Consider the following 23,744-nt stretch of genomic DNA (forward strand, 5'->3'; position numbering starts at 1 on the left):
GTGATATATTCTACTGATTTACCGATGATGAATCTAAACTTTTTATACCTTACATTACTTGTGGCCTGAAGTCATATTAAATTTGTGCGGCTGTATGCAAAACTCAGGAGAACTTGCGATAGACCAATCTTTGGACCGATCCAGAGTCATTGCCTTTCCATCCATTCGTCTTCCCGGATTCTTATCTGTGGGTTAACCTAACCTAGGTAACCTTCTTACTTAGGTTAACCGAAAGAACGAAAAGATATATTGATGTCGAATTTGATGTTTTGGCCCCCCCCAACAACGCTATTGAAAACGGTTGGAATCGGACCACTTTTTCACCCGCTTGCAATATAAAACTTTTTTTTTGAAAAGTCATATGAAGAACTGCATTATGCGACTTAGTGAAAATTATTTACTGGTTGACAGCGTCCCATTTTTGTATTTTAACTTGTTCTATATTATTATTATTATTATTAATTTCGCCAGAGAAATAAATTCTAAGACTAAACTCTTAAGAGCACTAGCATCTAAGGCTATCGGCTTTTATTAAAAACTCTACCGCACTTGAGATTCGAACCCACGACCATTGACATGCTAGTCGACATGCCTCGCCTGAGTAGCCGAAGGCCTTCGTGTTCTATGTTATAAAATCTAAAAATTATTACGCCGTCAGAAGGACAAAACTTATATTTTCATTTCACTTTATTTCAGTTCATCCACGCTGATACACGCAGATATTCAGCAGCAATTAATTGTTTAACAATCTAATTAACATTGCACATATTAAAAGCTTTGGCGTTAGCGGGGGTGATAGAAAAATCAGTCACCTCCGATGCATTAATTTCTTAACATCACAATGAATGCACAGTACGCTTTAGGAGAGATTCTAGACGTTGCTTTTGCTTCCAAGTCTTACCTAAAAAATGACTCTTCTTTAATAGTCTTAGGTCTTAATCACACCATGAACACAAAAACCAAAGAAATTTGGAGTTGACGCCAGAAAGTCGTGAAGGTTCGTCTTTTTGAAAATTTATCGTAGAAACCTCTTTTTTTTATTTGGCTCACTGATAATATTCTAATTGAACTTTGTAAATTTTTAAATATTTACGTTGCCAATGAATAGATTACATACGTAAACATTTAATTTGATATTCTTGATTATTATTATTATTTTTTTTTTTTTTTAGTTTTAGTATTTATTTACGAAGTTGACAGACGATACAGTGATATAAGTTAGAGCTATGTATAACATTCAAGAAAAACGATTTCTGCTGTCAAATTTCAGAAGTCAACATATAGTTTACCATTGAGTTATGGCACCAGTTCAAAGATCAATAAACTTTCTAAGATAAGCGAAATATGCTCATAAATATGCTGTGAAGAGAATTTTTCATACATTTTATAAGTCTTGTATGACCTGCAAACTTTTTTTTGTCCTCATGTCTATTCTTAATTAAAGTTAGTTAATCTATCGAATGGCGTCGAAAGCTTTACAATTTTTCATATACTTTCCAATATATATATACTTTCTATTGACGCATCTTTTTGAGGCTTCTTATAATACATTATCCCTTTCTTATTCTTTTCATATGAAATTCTCTTATTTCATTTTCCCAATTATTTTCGAATTTTTTCTAATATTTGTTGACTGACTTATCGTTCGCATTAGTACTTGACAATGCAATGTAATACAGCGTTTTGCTTGTAATAAAAAAAAAAATAGAAAGAGAAACTTTCTATTGTAGAAAACTACATAGAACCTAAAAAAGAAAGAGAGAGAACGTGAGAGTGAGAGAAGGAGAGAGAATGGCTCTAGTCTTTATGCAAGTCTCTCAATTCTTTAAATGTTAAAAAGCATTCAAACTAACAGAGTCCACGAAGTCTTTCTCTTAAATATTATGTATTTTTCATGGTATATATGTTCCTAGTACTGGATATCTTTCACGAACACAAACACAAACATATCAAAAAACTCTCGTTCGTTCAACAATTGGTTTAACAGCGTGCATGTCTCATGTCAGTGCATTTCATTCTTTCGTATAAATCGTGTGTGGTTGGTTCGTACGCTAAGAGAGCGTGTGTTGATGCTCTCGTGAGGTTTCAAATTTAGTAATGTTTAGTGTTTTTGTATATTTGATGCTCTTTTTTTTTATTTCTTATACTATTAGTACAAATATATTTATATACGATTTTCATTATACGTTCTTTTTTGTGTTGTAGTTGCTTATTGCAATTGTAATTGTGTTAGTTGTTTTGTTAAAGCTGTGTCTGCGTATGGTTAAAAAAAAAAATTGTTTTAATTTTTTTTATATCACATATTTTTTTTGACTGATTGAGTTTCAGTTTCTAAGAATTATTATTGTTGTTGTTAATGCTAGTAAATAATACCGTCGGTTGTGGTGGTGGTCGTGTATGTGCTTTTTGCTCTTATATTATATTATATTATTTTTTTCAATTGTTTACTCTGAGCTCCATGCGTTTGAAACGTTGACGGATGGCTGCTGTTTTTTTTTTTTAACATTCTATACATAGTGCCCGCTTGCCGTTGGCGGTGGTGGTCGGTCGGACGATTTGTGATTGTATTTATTGACGGCGGAGCGGGAGGTTTTCTATGGCCCCTTAATGTTATTATAACTCTTGCTTTCTTTAAATTGTCACTTGTCGTTCACGGCGAAGCGCTTATTTGACGTGATTGTGTGTGTGTGTGTGTGTGCGTGTGTTTGTATTTTAGTGGTCTATATGGACTTAAAAACGACGAGAGTTTGTTTTATATGTGCGATATATGAAAATTTCGCCTCTTTATGTACGTTTGGATCGTTGGGGATGAACGAGGTACATTATTATCAACATACGTGCAAACATGTACGTGAATATAGATGACTATAGATGAATGTCTGTGGTGGTCTGGCGCGCGGCGCGTTTATGGTAAACGTTGTGTTTGCATTTCTGTTGTTCCATTTGTGCTGATGACTGATGTTAAAGTGCTGCTGCTCTGTTGGTTGGATTTTGCTTGTTCGATTGCTTTAATGACTGACTGACTGTTTTGGTTTTGCTTGCTTGCTTGCTTGCCTGCTGATTGTCTGGTTGTTGAATGGTCTGAATGGTTGTTGGGTTTGGCGCTGGCTGCGCACTCTTTTCGAAAATAGTTACAAGATGTTCATCGAAGTGAGTAGAACATCTGAACGGATGATAAAACTATAGTTACGGGAAAGACAACTCTTAATTTTTTTTTTTTTGGCTGGCTGGCTTTAAAGTAAGTGTGTATAAGTGTAATTAACAGAAAATCCCTGTGTGTGAAGTCATCATCATCATCATCATCATCATTATTATCATTGTCGTCGTCGTCGTCGGTTGTCGTTGTCATCTCACAAAGCAACGATGCAACAGTAACAACAACAACAACAACAGGAATAACATTATTATTATTATTATTGTTGTGTTAAAATACTAGCCATCCTCTCGGGTTTGTGTGTCTCTTTGCCGTGTGTGTGTGTTTACGTTCTGCATCTCGTCACTCGTTTAATTCTTCTTTGACTCTGTGTGTTGCTGTCGCTGCTACTGCTGCTGCTATAGCTGCTACGGTTTTCGAGTGTGGAATAAAAAGTGAAAAAAAAGCAAAAACAAAAAATGAATTAAGAATAAGTAGCAACAACAATTTAAGCAGCCTAAGAGTATTTATCTGTAAGAGCTACCGAGAGTATGTGTGTGCGCGTGTTATAATCTTTTAAATGATATTTTCTTGGCGTATATTTTCACCACATTTATTAGAATTCTGTTGTTTTTACTAACGTCGCCTGTGTATGGAGAAGAAATTCTAAACGCGCAATATGCTTAAAAAAAAAATATTTTAAGAAAAACAAATTTTCTTTTCGCAATGAAATAAGGTTTTTCTAATATTAATATAAAAGTACCAAATTGAAAAAAATTTTTAAATATACATATATATATATATATATATATATATATATATACATATATATAACGATTAACGACGTGAAAAATAGTAATATGAATAATCATAAAGAATTAATCTATATATGAAGAATTAAATGAGAAACTTGAAAAAAAAAATAAATAAATAAAAAATAAAGTGAAAAGGTAAATAAAAATAAATTAAGCAAAAAAACTAAAAGAAAACGAACAACAAAAACGATATTTATTTATTACGTAAAACAATGAACCAAAACAACAAAAATAAACTATAAAGTTTTATAAATAAAAAATATATTGTTTAAAAATTCGAAAGAATAGATAAAACTACCAAGAATGTATATGAATAAACAAGTCAAATATGAAGAAGACACTTGCTGATCAATATCTTTAGAAAGAATGGAAAAGAAAACTTCTCAAGAAAATAAAATAATTCGACCTAAGAAAGAAGCTATCTTTGCCTAAAAATACAAAACAGTTCTATTCTTTTTTTCTTTTTTTTTTTTTTTTTGACACTGGAAAACTTGGATCTACTTGAATAGTTGTTGAGAAATTTTCAAAAAAAAAAAATTTTTTTTCTGTGGCTTTTTTCTTAATTTCCCACCTGTAGTGAACAAATGTAATGAATTACAATTTTTTTTTTTTTAATTTATATCGCTTACCTATGCAGGAAATTTCAGCTTTCAGGTAAAACGGCTTAGCATCTCAATTGGAATGACAGACGGACATGCCTGCTCCATACGGGAATCAGGTCTTTTAAGTTTTTGTTTTTACACAGAATTGCGAGCATCTTCCAGGGGACATTAAAAGATATGGCAAAGATATGGTGAATGTGAGAATGTGAGAATATAAGGCAGTGTAAAAGAGTCACGGGTTAAAAACATTAGATTCCATTTTTTTCAAACTAAATCAAACAAAAAGTTCAAAAAATAAAACAGAAATTTTTTAATTCTTTCTTTCCCCTTACAGAAATACTATCAAATAAACGCTAACGGAATATTAAGAAAACTAGTGATTATAAACTCCAAAAAAAAAAAAAAAAAAAAAAAAAACATATTTTCTAAAAAGACAAATTTTTTTAAATAAACTAAATTGTGTTTAATTGATTAAAAAAGACCAAATATACAAAACGTTTTTAGAGAAAATTTTTTATTAAAACAAATTATTATTATTTACACAATTTTAAACAAAACTAAGCAATATTTATATATAAATGAAAACTCAAATGTAAAATTTCAATTTGAAATCAATCCAAACACAAGAATAAAAAATGTTAAACATTGTTTAATTATTTTCAGGAGTTGAAAAGAAAAACATTCTTATTTTCCTTATCGAGCGCATTTCTTTCAAACGTTTAAGAGAAATAATTTCAAATTTTAACAAAACAACAAAAAAAAAAAATAAAATATCAACAAAATATCTAAAAATATTCTTCAAAAAAAAAGTTAACAGCACCTTTAACAAATTCAAATGAAAAAAAAAAGAACAGAAAAAGCCACGAAATCTATTTTAAAAAAGGAAAATTGAAAAGAGCCGAAGAAAAAAAACGGAATTTCTTGTTTTTTTCTTTGTTTGGACGACGTGGTGCTCAGTGCTGGGCCATACACCACAACGCATACAAGACTTCCTAGAGTGCTAAAAATAACAACAACTAGAAAGAGCGCAAAAAAAAAAAAGAAAAAGTTTATTCTATAAAAGAAAATTTTAGACTTTTTATGCTTGTGTAAGGAAACCATTAAAACCAGAAAATAAATAAGAAAAAAATTAATGTTTAGAAAAAAACAAAAAAAAGAAGAAAAAAAAAAAAGAGTGGAAAACTACCACCGAAAATACGATAATAAAAAATAGACAACATTTTACTTTAGCAACATAAAAACTAAGGTGTTAGTGACGAACGAACATACATTTGTACGTTCGGCATATTGTGTTTCGTCTGAAGCGAAAAGCAAAAAAAGAAAAAAGGAAAAATTTTGTTTTTCAACTCTCTTGTGGATATCAAAACTTTTTTTTCGGATATTGTTCTTTTACACCCTACAAAACATTTTATGGATTATTGTTTTCCTGCATTTCCTATAAGCTCTCGTTGTACTCTGACAGCAGCATTAAAACCACGGTGAGTAGTTTTTTTCTTTCATTTTAAGTTTATTACTCATTACTAAAGAATTCTTCATTCATATATATATATATATATATTACGTACTAGTTCTTTTTTTTTTTTTTGGTTTTCTTGCTTTGTCTTTTCTTGCATTAGAACTTTAATAATAAATCTTTTACAACATTTTCTGGAGGGTTATCTCTACTTTTCATCTTTATTATCATTCTTGTTGTTGGTGGTAATGGTTTCATTGTAGTGGTGATTGTGTAAGCTTAAGAATTCTTAATATTGTCTGCGAGTTCTATAAAACAAGAACAACAACAACAACAATAATAATAATAATAAAGAATAAAAACTTTATGGTATTTCTTGTACAATTCACACTTATCTCTACTTACTCTCTGTCGTTTTGCCTCTCATCCCCCCTCCCACACTGTCTCTCTTTCTCTCTCTCTCTCTCTCGCACTCTCTCTCTCTCTCCTTCACTCTCCCTTACATCCTCTCCCATGCATTGTATGTATTTTCTTTTCAAATTTCAACGCGATAATGTCTTCATTGTGTGACAATAACCTTTTAAAAAAAAATAATAATAATAATGTATACGCGCTCTTATTATACCCAAAACACGAACATAAGAGTATTCTAGCTTGTACCGACCTTTTGTAACAGAGAAATGCATTAGAAATGTAATCATCAAACTGATACGATTCTAAATCATTCATTTGGTTAGTTTGATCTATCTAACCTACCAATAAAAAAAAGGTACAGATGAAGATCTTAAATATGCTCTTAGTAATTGTCCGGTGGCCGAATAGCTTTGGGTTTTATTATATATATGTTAGTGCAAAATTATTAAACGTAAATACAGAGACAAAACTCTAATGCCGTTATTGTCAATACAATGAATGGAATCTAAAGTTTCACATTTAGGGGATGTTAGATTGTCGCTCCAATTTGCGTGTACCCATTTCCGTATTCCAGGTACAACAACAAAGTATACATGCTTACTATCTCAATTTTATTGCGACAATGTGGTGTTTAAAAGTAAATGGACAGACAGAGGGACAAAACTTAGTACACTCAAAATATCACAATATATCTTACATATATATGATATGTATATATATACTATTAATGACATTATATATATACCGTACATATATATGTATCATGTATGTATGTATATGTATACCATGTCTAGATCATATATATCATACATATATATGTACACCTTTGAGTTTAAGTTCTATTGTCGGTCTGTACGTCCACGTACGTCTTTGAACGCATTGTCGCAATAAATGGGATGGAAAGTTAAAAAAATCTAACAATGCGTGTCTAACAACATGCGCGAGAAGCATCAGAATTTTCAATATGCTTCCCCTAATAATTCATAGCGGATATGAAGCGCGTTCAACTTATCAATGAGCAATTAGGTGCAGCTCAGATGGGTATACAAGATTCGCTCTAAATGACTTTAGATTGTTTGCTTGGTTTTTATTCTTTTCTTTTTTTTTTTTCTTCTTTTTTATAAACATTTTCTTGTGCGCTATTGATAAAAATAAAATTAACTAATACCTAAAGTTTATTTCTTGTTCATAAGTTCATTGAATTATGAAAGCGTGAGAAAAATTGACAATAAAAGTATAACAAAAAAGTTTAAAAAATAATTTTATGCTTTAAATGACATAAATTCTACTTTATTGGCGTAAAGATTAATTTTTACGAAAAGTTTCAATCGAAACATTTACTCCAAAATTTATGAATGGCTTCCCGCGATATTTCTTCTTCTTCTTATACTTTATAAAAACGTTTGATGTTCTCACAAACTTTTTTTTTTTTTTTTTTTTTTTTTTTTCTCTAGTTTTCTCTTTTATTAAATTTATTTTCTTTTATGACAGAAAAATGAACCTTTAAGTAACTATCCATTGGCTAGAGAATCTCTTAGTTTACGACTTATGGTAAACTTTAGCAATTATTTGTCAAACATATTCGCCGGAAATTTGTTTAGTTTTACAACAAATAAGCTTTTAACGATTTAATGATAATGACAATTCCATTAAAGAGCAGAAAGAGCGGAAACTACAAACAATGCGGTGCGGATGGATCTCGAACACACTCCAGAGAGTACTAGTCGTACCTTTGATACTCCAGATTTACGGGGCCCCTTTATAGGAATGACCTTTGTTCCCACGAAAATGACCTTATGGAACACAGAACGTAGCATAGTGTTAACTTTTTCTGCAGCTGTGTCATTGGTTCAATAATTTCACAAATTTGAGAAATTTAAGCCAGGAATTAACTTTTATTCAGAGATTTTGATTTTCGCACGCAGGCTTATACACTGAGCTATGATGGCCATTTAAGTGATATACACTTTTACATGTAACAGATGATCCAATAAGGTCTTAGGATCACATATAGGTGTCGCCACTATTGATGAATCAATATGATTTTTAAAATGAGTCGAATAAATTTCCTACTCTTGAAGGAGATTAAGTAATGGATCAAAGTTGAACTTCGGGTAACATTTTTTTTTAATAAAATACTTGAAAAAATTGATTGTCAATTTTTCAATATATGTTATAGATATATATATATATATATATATATATATGTATACGTACATTAAGTGGTCGCATAGTAAATGCTAAAAAACAATCCGGCTACGTGCAGCTATTCATATCTTTTCCTATCGTATGCTTACAAAGTGTTTTCATTTCATTTCATTATGTGAAACGCACTATTTCTTTATGGCTTGTAAAAATTTTTAAGAACTTTTCCATAATTCGATAAATAAAAGCAATCAAGAAAAGTAAGAGCGCACAACTAAACTAAACTAAAAACACAACAACACAACGAAATTGCTTACAAAATTAAAAGTACATCTAGGATTAATTTAGTTTTATGCTCTGAGTGATTTCAGTTTCAACGAAATCGTTCAAATGAAGGAAAGCAGATAAAGCGAAGCAACGCCTTATTTAAATTGAAAAGTTATTAAACCCATTAACTGTCAAACGACTTTAAATGATTTATAATTCTACCATAAATTCTTCTTATTTTTCGATTTCTCTATATTTTCATTGTATGCCGAAAGCTTTTCTGTTTTATCTTAATTATGTATGTGATTAAATTTAAACAACAGCAATGACAACAACAATCATCGTCAGAGAGAGAAGAAAGTCACTGTGTTCGCACTGTGTTGCAGGCATACTTTTTTCGTAACTGTTTGCAGCTATGAATTCCATTAAAACTGTCATAATTAATCCGATAAATCTCTGTGCATGCACACGTGCATGTGCGTGTGAGTGTGCGCATTTGCTTGAAAATATATATTTCCTATATTCTATTGAAAAGCTCATCCATCATCACGAATATTAAACGATATTCATAACACGTTGTGTTGTGTTATATAAAAATGCACATATATGACGCATCTAACTATAACAAGTTAAGTAATTGCATGAGGCTTAAAGCGTATCTTGAATACTCCCCGTCTCCTTCACGCCAAACTTACAAACGTAGTATTAATTGCCAATTCGTGATTTGATCGATCAGTCTATAGGACTCTACGCTGAACGCTTGTATTAGATCCAACTACCATCTACTATGGGCTATAAGATGCTTAAGAACTTTTTTTTTTTTTTAATGTGATCAATCCCTCAGGGGATATTCCCCGACGCATGAAACACGTTGATGGACTGAAAAGGTCGAGAAAAGAGAAAACAATAAATAGGGAGTGGCGGCCGACTACCACACTAAGATTTGATCGCACGAACACCAACTTACTAGTCGCGACTCTTATGTCTTCGACTATGCGGCAGAAAAAATCTTCTTTATTGGGAAGCGGATGTTACGCGCCATTTTTTGCTTGACCTAGAGAATTAAAATAAATTTTGAGCGTTGAGACAAGCACAAGGGATAAAGTCAGATGACTTCTGAAATATGGACTATGGAAAATCACTTGTGTTCTTAGGTTTGATTGAGAAATTGCATAATTTCGTCGTTTTGTTTGTATATATACCGGATCGTACAAATCGAGCAACAAAATTAATATCTGCATCTTTCGCTACTGCTTATATAAACTTACGCAAAAAACCGGTGATATAAAATTTTCATATATACAACTATATATGCAAACATACATCGAAACTTTTTTTTCAAAGCTAAAAGGATTTATTGTTGAGTTTTTTAAAGCATTTTTTATAAACCAACAAATAATAGGTAAAGTTTTAGTAAAACATATATATAAAATATGCACGTATAAATATGCAACAGAGCATATTAAGGACATTTTATGCATACACATACCTAGGAGAAGCCTAGCAGACAGACCAAAGGTCAATTCAATCGATATACTGCGTATCAAATTTGGACTTTTTTTAATTTTTACATTTTATAAACAAGTTGGCAATAGCTTGCAGGTATAATTCTATGTAGATTCTGGATGGACTGATTTACTCAAGTGTCGAATTTAAATTTTTGAATAGCTTAATAGAGCCGAGATAGTTCCTCTAGATAAAGCTTTAAAGTCGTTTAAAGTACAGTAAACGGGAAAGGCCAACTTGGATGTACTACGTGGCAAACAATGGCAAATTTAGCATCTATTGGTCTTTGTCTTTAGTTTTAATTTTTTTTATGACCATCACCGAGGCACACGAATGGGTGACATCCCTGGCTGATCATGTAAGAAAATATACATCTATTGGTTAGCATCAATATTATTCCTATAACTACCACCCAAGAGTAAGGCATATTCATTTTGTCAAAACGCTTACGGCAGCTAGAAGGAAGCTTCAGAGAGCTTACAAAAAAGCTCAAAGTACATCTATCAGTTTGAGTAATGTGTGCGGTAAACATTTGACAGAAACATTGGAAGTTGTTGCACGCAAGCGGGTATTGAAAATGGATCAAATCGGCCGATAGACTCGCCTCCAGAACTATCGAAATTGAGAACATCCATGTTCTCAAAGGCTGAAAAATTGAACTTAACTTTACGATTTTTTTTGTTTAACGTTCTTCCAAGCGTTTCTTTTTTGCCTTCGCAAATGCTCTCATATTTTTATGTTATATAAATATTATCAAATGTTATTTGCTAAGATAGCACCGTTTGCAAATATGTGAAACTTTTAATTATAGTTTTTTATTGTATTGAATACCTTTAGGATATTGACTCTGTTAAATTATTAGTTAGTCAGTCGAGTGCAGGTTTCATAACAATTGTTTGAATTACACTTTTTATTATTTTTTACATTGAGATTTTTTCATCGCCGTAATCGAATTTTTTTTTTTTTGTAACTTAAAACTGCTACTACTAGAATATAAAGTTATACTAGTTTTATGAGTCTATTTAAAAGCGTACGAAAGTTCAAAGGGGACGACATTCCAAGTCTATTTATTTCAATTTCAAGTTAATGAAAGTTATAATAGAAAGAAAATTAAAGCCCTACCCATAACGTGTTATGGGCATTGATGTGCTAGCCAACACCAGCAATGACTAATAAGTTGTATCTTGGAAAAGATAAAAAAAATTTTAAATAGCTTTCATTAAGTGCATACTGTTTACCCAGAGTACATTCGTCTCAAATGGTTATAAATATTTGCAATCAATTTTCTTGCCTTGGACGTGGCTGAACGTGAACGTCAACAAAATCAACAGCATGATACATTTGATACCTGTCGGCTCTCGATTGATTTTGTCTTACCTCATCAGGTCGAATGTGTTACCAAAATAATAAATTTCTCTTACCCACGGCCTTATATGTTAAATTCAAAAAATGTCAAATAAAATTGTTACCAAAAATATACTTTTGCTATTAAAGTTTTTCGACGATACGGTTTATATGGTTTTTTACACACATTTTATTTCCGGTTTCTACTCAACCCAATAAAATTGGAAATTAGTTTAGTTTACTTATACCCACGTCAGTTGATTCCTTTACATTGACTAGCGCTGCGAAATGCTTACATGCAATTGCTTTTGTTAGTACCTCTAATGCAATCTCAATTGCAAATACTTTTTTTTTTTGTGCGAACTTCACAGGTATATTTTTAGCCGAAGTTCAAAGAACCAACAACTGCTTTGAATCGCATCTTAGGTAATTATTATGGAAATGGTGCGCGGTGTCAACTTTCAAATTTCATCTGTAACCTTTATTCAAAATTATTTTAGCGAAACCTCAGCTTTACATCTCACCTTTTGCAATCATAAACTTCTGCATACATTTCAGTCGCCCAGAACTTCGGAAAAAGATGGAAAGACTATAAGTGTTCTTTAAAAGATATTTAGAGAGGTTACAAAGAATAGGACGGACCCAGTAATCTTTCATCATTCAATTCTGGGTATAAAATTAGAATGACTGCTATACCTGTGCTAGATGCTATTGTAACAGATACTGTTCAACGTAAGAAAAAGTCAACATAATAAACCCGTCGAAAATGCTAAAAAAAAAAAAAAAACCAAAAAAAAAATCTCTGAAAAGGCCAATCAATCAGCGCCGGAGATAACCACCGTTAACCTCTGTGGCTATTAAAGGCAATAAAACTTGAGATACCTGGGAGCTATACTGAGTAATAATCGATTTTCTGTACCGAAGATATACTAGGAACGTGGAAAAGCAATATACATGCAGGCAAAGAGTTGTAAACGACAAAAGACTTGTAAGGTTTTTGTCGCACTCTACAGAGAATTTGTAGTACCGCTGCAATTGAATTAAAGCAATTTCTTGCAGAATTTAACTCTCGGCACGTGTGTAAATGATGCGCAGCTTTTGCTTTACGGCTAAAGGCACTCGTGTCAATTACAAACAAAAAGCACATGTTGTTGTTCTATTAAAGAAGAAGGGAAAAGAAGATTATTTGTGAAAGATATCATAAAAATCCGTAAAAGGCAACGGGAAAGCCAGAGAGAACAACTTTCCTTACTAAAGAAATACTTAGATAAGAAGAAAAAAACAATAATTATGACCGTTAGTGACTCATTCAATTTTTTCTTTATTAAGAAAATAAGAATTCTCTTATACTTATATTTCTATTTTGAAATTAAAGAAATCGTATGGTTTACGAAAGTGAAGCCAATTCTGTATGAACTCGACATTGTTTTTGTCGAATTCTTTGCCCGACTTGTTGCAGGGAGTACGCCCACTGCCACACGGCTATTAGTGTTTTTATGCACATACAACGTTAGACAGATCTGTTGCTTGCTTCCTTCACCTTGCTTCATACAAGAAGTAAAAACACTATAATGCGTCACGGCTCCCCAAACACCGTCTTGCATTTATTTATATAACGACATTTCAAAATAAGGTGTTGAACGGAACACGGTTAAAAAAGGGGTCCCATCTGAACCGTTTTCAGTAGTTTTCGATCTTGAACAAAAACTCGTCATTGTATTGAATTTCATTAAATCCATCAAAATATATCAAGAATTGCGAGAAGTAAATTAAACACAAGATAACAATGTGGTCTGACAGACAGACAAGTTAAGAATCATTTACTGAATCGATTGGTACAATAAAAGATAGATCTTTCTGAAGTCCTCGTGGGTGCTGTGTGCACCGGCTCAAACTTATTATACCCTTGTACCGAAAGCGGTGAAAGTACAAAGATTACAAGTGATGAGTTGGACAGGAAAATAGGTGCGAGGTCATGTTTGAGTTCCGTGCCAGAAAAATTATAAAAGGTAAAAGGATAGGATGTATATACATATATGTGCGTGACGACATATATGTAAAAGATATATAAATAAAATACACATAAATATTTTATTCGAAGTATGCTCATTGGTAGACGTAGGTAGGAGCTGCAAGTTGAGCGCAAGAAAACAACACAGACCGACGGACAGACAAGCTTCGATCAATTGAGAATCACTTTCTGTAACTCTGTATAATAAAAGGTGGACTTATCTCAAACACTTCTGTACGCTGCATACATCCGCGCAAACCGTTGTACCGTAAATGGTGTAAGATATAAAGACTTGAATTCAATGGGGTTAAATCGAATTTGATTTTAAACTAAATCAAATGTGAAGCGATAGTGACACCAGTCCTATAAAGTGATCCCAACATTATCTATATTAAATGAATATCGAAGATGGACTCCAACTCTAAACTAATCAGTTACTTATTCACTTAGAAAATGTTCATAAAGCTATGAAGATCTCTCCTTCGTTGCTTAAAACGCTGAAGTAATTATCGGTCGCAATTACGGTAAGTTAGAAGATGGTACGACATAAGCATAAATATAAATAAAGCTTACGTAATGAATAAATGCTTGGATTCTATAAACCAAAGCGATACTGCTGCACGAAAACATTTTTTTTAAAAAATTTAAAACTTAATTTTATTTTTTTCTTTTTTTAAAATAAAATTTTTTTAATAATTTTTTTTTTTTTTTTTTTTTTTTTTTTTGTAAAGCAAGTGATGTGTTTCTTTAGCATAAGCGAGTCAATGTCTTAATGACTTAAGTGGAAAAGAAGTTTTTTTTTCTTTTATTTAAAAGCACACAATATTATGATCAGAGAAAAGGAGAAGCCTTCTACCATATCTTCTGTAGAATATAAAGGCAACAGAAGAAAAAAAAATAAGATAACACACAACCAACCCTCTTATTGCATATATATATACATATATATAATATAAAATAAATACTCAACACGAGCCTACCTTGGCCTCAAAAATATGTAAAGAATAATGAAAACAAATTCTACGATACTTACTGACTACAAAAAAAAAAAAAAAAAAAAAAAATGTTAAAATAAAACACAACCCGCTACAAAGTATACACAGAGACAACAATAAAGATTCATATATTTATTGAATAGTTTGTAAATATAAAGACAAAGCTTTCATTACCTCACACCGATAGGTGTTGTTGTTGTTGTCATAGTCGCTGCTCAATGAGATTTGAGGCATAAACGCAGTCTATTCAATTATTAATAACAAATTGATTACATGTAATGTAAAAAAGAAAATAAGCCTATGATTTTTTAAAGATAAAAAATTCCCTTTGAAAATAAACATAAAAAAACGAAAAGAAAGAACAAGAAACGAAGATATCTAAAATAAAAAGCTTAGCAAAGACGGCCTTGTAAGTAGTTTAACAAATCCTTGCAGATCTAATAACTGCAGGCATTTGTCTTTGTTGGCTTTGTTGGTGCAAACGCAAAGAAACAAAGTGAAACCACTACTCTGTCTCTGTGTGCGTGTGTGGTTGGGTGTATGCATTATTTATTTCCCACTTTCTTTTTTTTTTTTTTTGTTCCTCTTTTTTTTTCTATGTAACGCCTACACACAGTCTGTTGGAAGTATCATGTCTAAGAGCACACACGCATGCACAAATACTTTGTTTCTTTTCGTACCACACGCTTGGCCAATAAGTTTTCCGCCCTCTCACTAAATTTTAATTCTTTTCTTCCTTTTTACTACAAAATACCGCATACAAGTTGAAATACGTGCTCAATAGGGTTCGCAAGTTAAACAAGAAAAGCAAAAGAGAAAAGAAAAAAAGTTTCCATAAAAAGTAAAGATTCACAAAAACTTTGAAAATCATAAAAAATGTGATGAACATTTTGCAAAGCAAAGTCGGTTAAACAATTTTTTTACTATTATTATTAAAAGCCCCTTTAAATACAATTTTCCTGTTTTTGAAACTTGATACAAAAATGTTTTGAAATATATTTTTATTTTCAAATTTAATATAAAAAAATTTTTTTTTAAAGTTTGAGACTTCTTATTTAAATTTAATATCAAAAATTTTCTTTAATTTTTTTAATTTTAAAAAAAAAAAAATTTTTTTTTTAAGATAATAAACAGAAAAAAAGAAATTCAATTCTCAAGATAATTCGGAAATACTTACACAACCCAAAACGGCAATAAAATAAAACAAAAAACTTACAGCAAATAAAAAAAAAAAGAACATGTCAGCAAAAGTGAATAAGTACCGCTGCATAGCGACTATACATTGCTGAACCGTAGCCGTACCCGTAGCCAAACATCTCGATATAAAATGAGCAGCCACCACCACCACCACCATCGCTATCACCATCACCATCACCAGAACCTAGACGAAAACAAGAAATCTTAACAGCAGCAGCATCATAAAAATAAAGAAAAAGTAAAACAAACTTACGTTTTAACCATGGCAAAATTGGCAAATGGCCAGCTCGTAGACCAAAATATTAAAAAAAAAAAAGAAAAAAATTCTCTTTGAATGTAAGAAAATCTTTTAGTCATGGCTGCAATGAAAACAAACACAAAAACAAAAACAACAACAATAGCAACTGCAACAATTAAATATTGTACGTTGTGCAAAAAATGAAAATGTATTCAAGCTAATGCCGAATAGAATAGCAAACGAAAGAACAAACGAAGCAACATTGTAACAACATTTTGTGCTCTTTTCTTACTATTTAAATAAACTGTAAAAAACATTGAAAACCCATGAACCGAAGATGTGAACCGAAAGGTAAAGTTGAAAGAAATATCGAAAAGAAATAACCGTACACGACGTTATATGTGCTTTGAAACGAATCTTGAAAGCGCTAACGGCAATTTAAGATGCAAACATCTCAACAAACTTCATTTTCAATCGTTCGCCTCAACTACATATAGAAAACACGTACAATCGACTCATCATTTGGCATTTGAGTGCGCGATATACGATGAAAATGCATTCATTGGGCTTAACATTTTATTTTGCCCGTTATTTGGCTTGCTTGGCCATCTTGTTATAATCAGTTACTGAAGATGGCTCCATCATAACCAATGAATTCGTGTCGTTATCAACTCTGTCATGCATAGCAGCAAGATTCTCTCTACTTCCGGCAATTCCGCTTCTAAGCATTGCTAGCATTATAAAGTGCACGCAGTGTGGCGATTTGATCTGAAAGGCGATTGCAAGTTCACCGCCTGCATGATCCCAAGTCTTAATGAAGACCTCGTTTAGTTTGCAAACTGTTGGACCCGATCTGCTATTGCTGATTAAACGGTAGACTGTGGCAAGTCTGCCAAACATAATGATGCGACGCATTGCTAGAATCATCGCTTCCTTAAACTTTTCGTCTTTACCAAAATTTATCTGTAGTTCTCTACACATGTTTAACTAACGTTCCACCTGAGTAAAATCCTTGAAAAAAAATTTAAAGTACTTGCGCTAAACTTGAAGGTTTCTTTTCAATTATTGCACGTTTGGGAATTTTGATTATAACCAGAAAGACGCAGGAAAAAATTTCGCTGACTTCGCATTATTATCCTGCCCCTCTCTATTTTTTCTCTCTTAAGAAGTTTTGGAAGGGAACAGACAAGCAATCGCTGTCATAATGTAACCTGTATAGGGCTTGAAAACGAGTAATTTCGGTTTAGTGTAAATAATAAATTGTGCACTAAGATTATCCTCTGCATCCTACAGAAGTTTTGTTTTCATTAGCTTACCAATCTGACCCAAGCGTGCTTTTACTTTGTCATCATAAGTGAAACTCTTTTCATTTTATAAAACTCAAAAAAAATAATAAGCAAAGCTTAGGTAATTTTGTAGAAAGAGTTCCAATAATTTTTTATTAAGGTAAACAAGGTCTTCGACTGTCACGGCGAACCATAGCTTCTATACAATTTATCAATTTTGGCGACATTTCAGTGCTTACTTTATTTTGTTGTATCAATGATTGACAATGAAAATTTGCATTTATTTTCTCTTGCCTTGGGCAACATACAACACACAACACCTTTGCAGTCTCGCTGTACAGATGGCATGATGTTTCCTTGATGCAATTCATATGCCGGTATCTCGTAATTTGATATCGTATCTCTTTTTATCATCAACTCTGAGCTAATTAAACAGAGCTTTAGTTATTAAACAACTCCTTGTTGGCAGCTTTACTATTTGATCAATTAGACGATGAGAAGAGAAAGGTCATCTGCCATTCAGATCAGAAAATCAAAAAATAAAAAATCGGAATACGATCTATTTTTTGACTCGGGTATACTTTCTTGCCAATGCCATACACTTTTGTGTGGCACTGGCTGTAAGCGATACCTCAAAAAAATTTCACCCTTCGGTGATGGGAGAGCAAGAATTTATAATGACAAAAAGAACAATCAATATCTTTTGCTTGCATAATAAGCAAAGTAATATTGGCAGTGAGACGACCGCCCAGACAGAATAAGTGGTAAAAGGCAAAGCAAAGAAGAGAATTAAAAAAAATAACTTTTGAAGAAAACGTATTGCGCCAAATTGAAGAGATAAAATGATTGAAATGAAGATAATTTTCTTTATTAAATAATTTATATGGTACAGTAGGGTGTATTAAGTTTATGTGAATGTACGCAAGACCAAGAAGAACTTGAGCTTGAACCCACCTTTTATCGTATGATTATAATGTCTGCCGCAGTTCGCAACTTTCGCGAAATTGGGACGCCCCGAAGTGTTTCGTTCCAAGGACGAGCGCTATTGAAAATGGATCGAATCGGACCAACTTTTTCGTTCAGCTCCTATGCAAAGCCTTATTTCGATAAGTCGCCATATGAATAACTGTGTTAAGTGAAGTGGCGCATTATATTTAATGCTGGGCTGTGGTGTGCTGTAGTCTTTTTAAATTAATGAAAATAAAAGAAAATGACCGTTTGATTATAAACCATTTCCTGAACATAAATTCGAAATTGCTCCCTTCCTCTATTAACTTTGCTTAATATAGCAAGAAAACTTGTTCGCAAAAGAAGGGAGTTCACTTCACTTTCGAAACAAGGTCTCTTCGTCGATAGTTGTAAAAAATTAGATCAAAAGATAAAGTTTGAAAATCTTTTCGGGGCTTTCTCTCACATTCAATCGCGGTAGTAAAAATCAGCAAAATCACTTCATACATTACAATACGCACTATTCCGTACATTATCTTTCGGTGATGTGTATTAGATTTGACTTATCTGGACTACAGATTTTTCGTTAAACTTAAGTAACAAAATTCTATATCTTTTGTATTTAAAAAGTTTTTAAAAATATTTTTAAATTTGCTTTTCTTTTTATGGAGGCAATCTTCTTTCATTAGGTAGTGCACACACGTCGAAATTTCACCAATACTTTGTTGGTTAACTCTTTACGATAGTTAAAAATTATAATTAAAGAATTTCCTTTTTCTTCTGTAATGTACTCCAACATACGTATAGTATGGTTATTCTTAGTGTGGACAAAAAATTCAAAATTCTTTACTCTCCAGTCTGTTGCTGGAAACACTATCATTGTAAAGAGAGGATAGAAACCTGAAGATAGAAATCAAGCTGAAAAATCAACGTGATCTGATGACACAGACACTTGCATTAGCTAAGAGCAGATAAGCTATATTAGGCATTAACGCGATACAAAGCCACGCAATGGTTCGAGGTTATCATAATCGGTTAAATGGCACACTCAAAATTAACAGAATGTGTTCGCGAGTAAGTGGTAATGAATATAAAAATTTTATTTGTGTTTTTCGGATTACATATACATGCTGCTTTCATTTCTTTTCTTTTTACACGCTCTCAAGGTGTGTTAATAATATTGTTCCATCATTGGCCCTTTCAAGAACGTTTCATAAATTCATCGTCATGATCAAATGCTATTCTGTCCATTTGCTTCAATTTAAAATAATGTCTGAAAATTTTCTTATTAGGGCCGTAATCACACACACACACACACACACACACACACACCTAGAAAAGCTAAAAGTTAAAAATATTTTGAAGAGAAGAAAAACAGGAAAGCTTAAGGGAGAAGTCACTGTAATAGCGCAAAGAAAGTATTTAGTTGTCATCTATCTTAGGAATGAAAAGAAGACCGGCCGAATTATATTAATAAATATTTGAGAAAATTATTCAGCATATACTTATAAGTATTAAAAAAAAATTATTTTTAAATTAATATTAAAGAACTAGCAATACTGTAGCCCTCCACTTGCGGAGCGTTTTAAAAATCTCAATCTAAAGAAAAAAGACAAAACTATTTAATCCACATGTCTATAACAAATGAAACACGTGGGGGATTTTTGCGTGATTGACAAGAGTTTGAATAAAAAAGTTCAATTTTTGGGCAGAAAAAAAGGCAGCCTCGCGTTAGCAAGTAGTGATTAAGTTGATTTCCTCGCTACCTCTTCTCTCTTTCTCTAACCACCCAACATTTCAGTAGAGAATATTATTTTGAAAATACTGTAAAAAAAAATTGAAGGGTAAGAGCGAAAATAGTTGGGCTTATGCTATTTGCTCTTTTCAAAAATTTTCTTTCGAGAAAAACGCGGTTAAGGCTTCGAAGTGTGCTGGCAGACACGTTCTTTCATTGTAAAAAAAATTTTCGCATTATGTTTTTTTTTCACTAATCTGCAATACGAAACTGATCAAACTGCTCTCTCATGTCCGTCGATTTTTCCTTTTATTCTATTCCTTTAAAAACTTTTTGCTAAAACTGACACTTTTGGCGCATCTCTCCAAGAGAAAGAACAGCACATTAAACGCCCTACCTATTGCGAATTGATAGAAAAAACAGCAAGAAAATTTACAGTTCTCAAGCCGAATTTTTAATTAAAATTAATAAACTTACGTGGAATTTTAACATTGCCTACTTTCAGACCGCCCTCAGATTCGTAGGGATGTAGCTACACCAAAGTAAACCATGTGCTTCGTTTAGAAGTGAGGAGTATTCAAGATTCAAGCGTCTTTTTTCTTTAGAGCTTTTAACAATTAAATTGAAATCAATGGCATATCGTTATAAATGTGGGTTTGTTTCTTTTTTCATTTTCTCTCTTCTTCGCTTTTCAATTGTTTACGCTTTGGTAATATGGTAAATATTATTGAAAATTCAATATTTAACCACAAAAATTCAATAATAACGACGACAACAACAACAACAACAACAACAACAAATAGTAATAACAAATTTCGTCCATTAGAAAAATAAGAAATAGCATGAAATTGCTATAAAAGCAAAGTAAACACTTTTGCATGCGATACTTGCACACATATATATGCGGTAAACATTGCGTATGAGTAACCATGAAAATTAAATTAAATTTCATAAAATAACCATAAAAACGAACGATTGTAGATTTAGGGATGTGTGTTGTGTGTGTGTGTGTGTGTGTGTGTGTGTGTGTGTATGTATGTGTATGTGTGTGTATTTATGTATGTATGTGCACGAGAAATGAAAATGAATCTGTATTTGTTTATGCATTTGCTTGTCATGGCTTAGCTTAATTTAAAATTTTATAGCATTTTTAACCCAAAAATATTTTCTCCCTATCTAGCACTATAGCCAAAAGAGAATACATTAATATCTAACAATAACAAAAAAAAAAAAAAAAAAAATGTGTTTTTTTTCTTTCTCGTCACATTAATAGGAACGTTTTGTCATTCTATTTGATAACTTATGTCATATGACAAGTATGAGTTATAAGCTGCACTTGAATGTTTGTTCGGTTTAAAGTTTTAAAAGACAATTTGAGATAAGTAAATAAATTAAAAATGCTCCCTTCCAGATACGGAACGCCAATAACGCCAATTCTAAGCTGTGCAGTGCTGCGTTTACACAAGATAGACATTTTTCCGACTTTTATTTTTAAAACTTAAACAAGAATGTGTCATGTCAGCATTACCATGGAACAATAAGCGATAAAAATGCTGGATTTTCAAAAGATTGAATTTCTATTATTTTAATTTATTATCAGTGCATGCAGTTACAGCAAGAGTGACAAGCATAGCATAACAAAGACATAAAAGTTGATATTTCAATATTAATGAATTATGTCGCTTATATAGTAATTAAGTCCTAACACAAAATAGTTAAGAAAAACAACTTTGAAGAAAACAAAAAGAAGTTGATTGTAAGTTTTTCAAATCAAAAGTGATTCGAAGTCGAAGAGAATAATAAAAGATGAGTCTATCTCAAGCCCCTTCGGGTCTTGCATACATCTGCACAAACATAATATATCCTTGTACCGTAAGGGGTGTACCGTGCAAAAATTAAGTCTTACAAAAGTCCCAAATTAAAGAAGCTTTCTTTTCCTTAAGCTCCGTCTTGACACATTGGCACGTGACATTTTCGAGTATATTCGAAAAATGATGCAAACGCACATTTTTATCATTATTTCGACGTAGTCAAGCGAAAGTTGCGAAGATTTGACAAATCTAACAGACTCTCTCTGATAACTGCAAAAAAAGAAAAAAAGTAATGGATTGTATTGCTAGCAGTCAAATAATGGTTGATAGCAACAAAGCAACAAAGAAACAAACCTCACATCGTATGTAATCAATAACAAATGTTATGTATGAAAATTGATAATAACGCACCGAGCAATATTATGACTGTTTGATTTGCAAGAAATAACCTAAACATGTGATAAAAATAAAACGAAGCGTAATATCTTAAAAATACAGAATAGCAAGTCAATGGCAGATAACGCATGAAAGGTTATATAGAGTTTAGAGAGTAATAAAACAGGCAAAGAACAGAGAATTCTTGCGAAATAGTACTCATAGCTCATATTGGATAATGAGAGGTAAATAAAAAAACAATAAAAAATTCAAATAAAAACCATTTTACCTTAGGCCAAACTTTTCGTAGGCATCGCTTCAAGTGAATATATTGAAATTTGTTAAGCATACTCCATGTTCGCCTTCACTTTTATACTCACTTACCGGGTAACGATATCTTTTATATCAATATTTCTTGTAAGCAATAAATTACAACTTGTCGCCCTTTATAAGTGTATTTGTAGCCACTCCATCGCCCATTTTAGATTATCTTGTTTGTCTTGACATTCACTCGTTCCGCTCCGTTTCAAATTTGATTTACGGTAATCAACTTAGGCGTTTATACGCCAAATTTCACCTTTTTATGCCCAAAATAAACGAACGTTTCTTGAAAAATCACCAAGTCGATGTAATTTATAGAGAATTGCTGTCGAATTTTGTTGTTGTCTTAATTTGTGATTATTGCAAGAGAGCAAATCATGTCTTTGTTAAAGCTTTTCTTTTTTTTTTTTGGCTCGTGTACGTGTTGGCGTGGTGGAGGTTAGCAATTATTATTCAGAGAGACGAGAAAGAGGTGAGTAGTGTTTAGTACGCTTGACTTGAAAGTGGAAAGGTTGGTAGACAGGTACGGCTGTTATTAGTAGGTTATTCGAAAGATAGACAAGAGCGGGCACTTCCCACACAAGTTGATAGGAAAACCAAATATTCCTATATACAAAAGGGCTTGATTGACGGTCAAATCTCTTTTATCTCTGTGGAACACTTGCCCTGTTTGTGCCTATAGATAAGTAAAACGCCGCTATTGCTACGGCGATACCCAGGAAGATCGAGAGCTTCGAATACATGGCTCATGACCATTTGAACTCTTTGCTCCGCAGCCTCCGAGGGAAATATAGTTGCTCCCGTCTACACATGCTAATTCTACTCTAATTTTAATTCGACATAGGCGGTGCAAATAATGCGGTCACCAGTTTGAGTAAAGTATTTTATGTATAGGGTCCTTTATGAAGAAGGATCAAGAATATATGTTCCAAGTTTTGTCCTTCAATATCAACAGGAAAGAAACGAAAAAAATAAAAGCCAATAAAAAGCTGTAACCCGAAAAAGAAGCAGACTGAGAACACAAACTAATGCACCAATTGAGACGAAAGGTCTAACGAATTGGCACGCATACATACGTTGAAACAAAATTCAAAAGTGAAAGTTAAATGTTTCCCATGAAAACGACTGTAAAAAAAAAAAAAAAAAAA

At 32.2% G+C, this 23,744-nt stretch overlaps 1 protein-coding gene and 1 long non-coding RNA gene across 6 annotated transcripts in view; both read left to right on the forward strand.

The window, feature by feature from the left end:
• Positions 1-2,615: 2,615 nt before the first annotated feature.
• LOC119635544 lies at positions 2,616-5,327 on the forward strand. Its single transcript, XR_005247071.1, has 2 exons — positions 2,616-3,869; positions 5,214-5,327. It is a non-coding gene; the product is annotated as an uncharacterized LOC119635544 (long non-coding RNA).
• A 323-nt stretch (positions 5,328-5,650) lies between these two features.
• Positions 5,651-23,744, forward strand: part of LOC119635261 (homeobox protein 5-like) — a 69,568-nt gene continuing 51,474 nt past the window's right edge. For all 5 annotated transcript variants that reach the window (XM_038029957.1, XM_038029955.1, XM_038029964.1 and 2 more), the window contains exon 1: positions 5,651-6,028. The gene's annotated coding sequence lies outside the window, so the exon portion shown is untranslated. The remainder of the gene's footprint in view (positions 6,029-23,744) is intronic.

The sequence above is a fragment of the Glossina fuscipes genome, unplaced genomic scaffold (genome assembly GCF_014805625.2).
Source record: "Glossina fuscipes isolate IAEA_lab_2018 unplaced genomic scaffold, Yale_Gfus_2 26, whole genome shotgun sequence".
Lineage (NCBI taxonomy): Eukaryota > Metazoa > Arthropoda > Insecta > Diptera > Glossinidae > Glossina > Glossina fuscipes.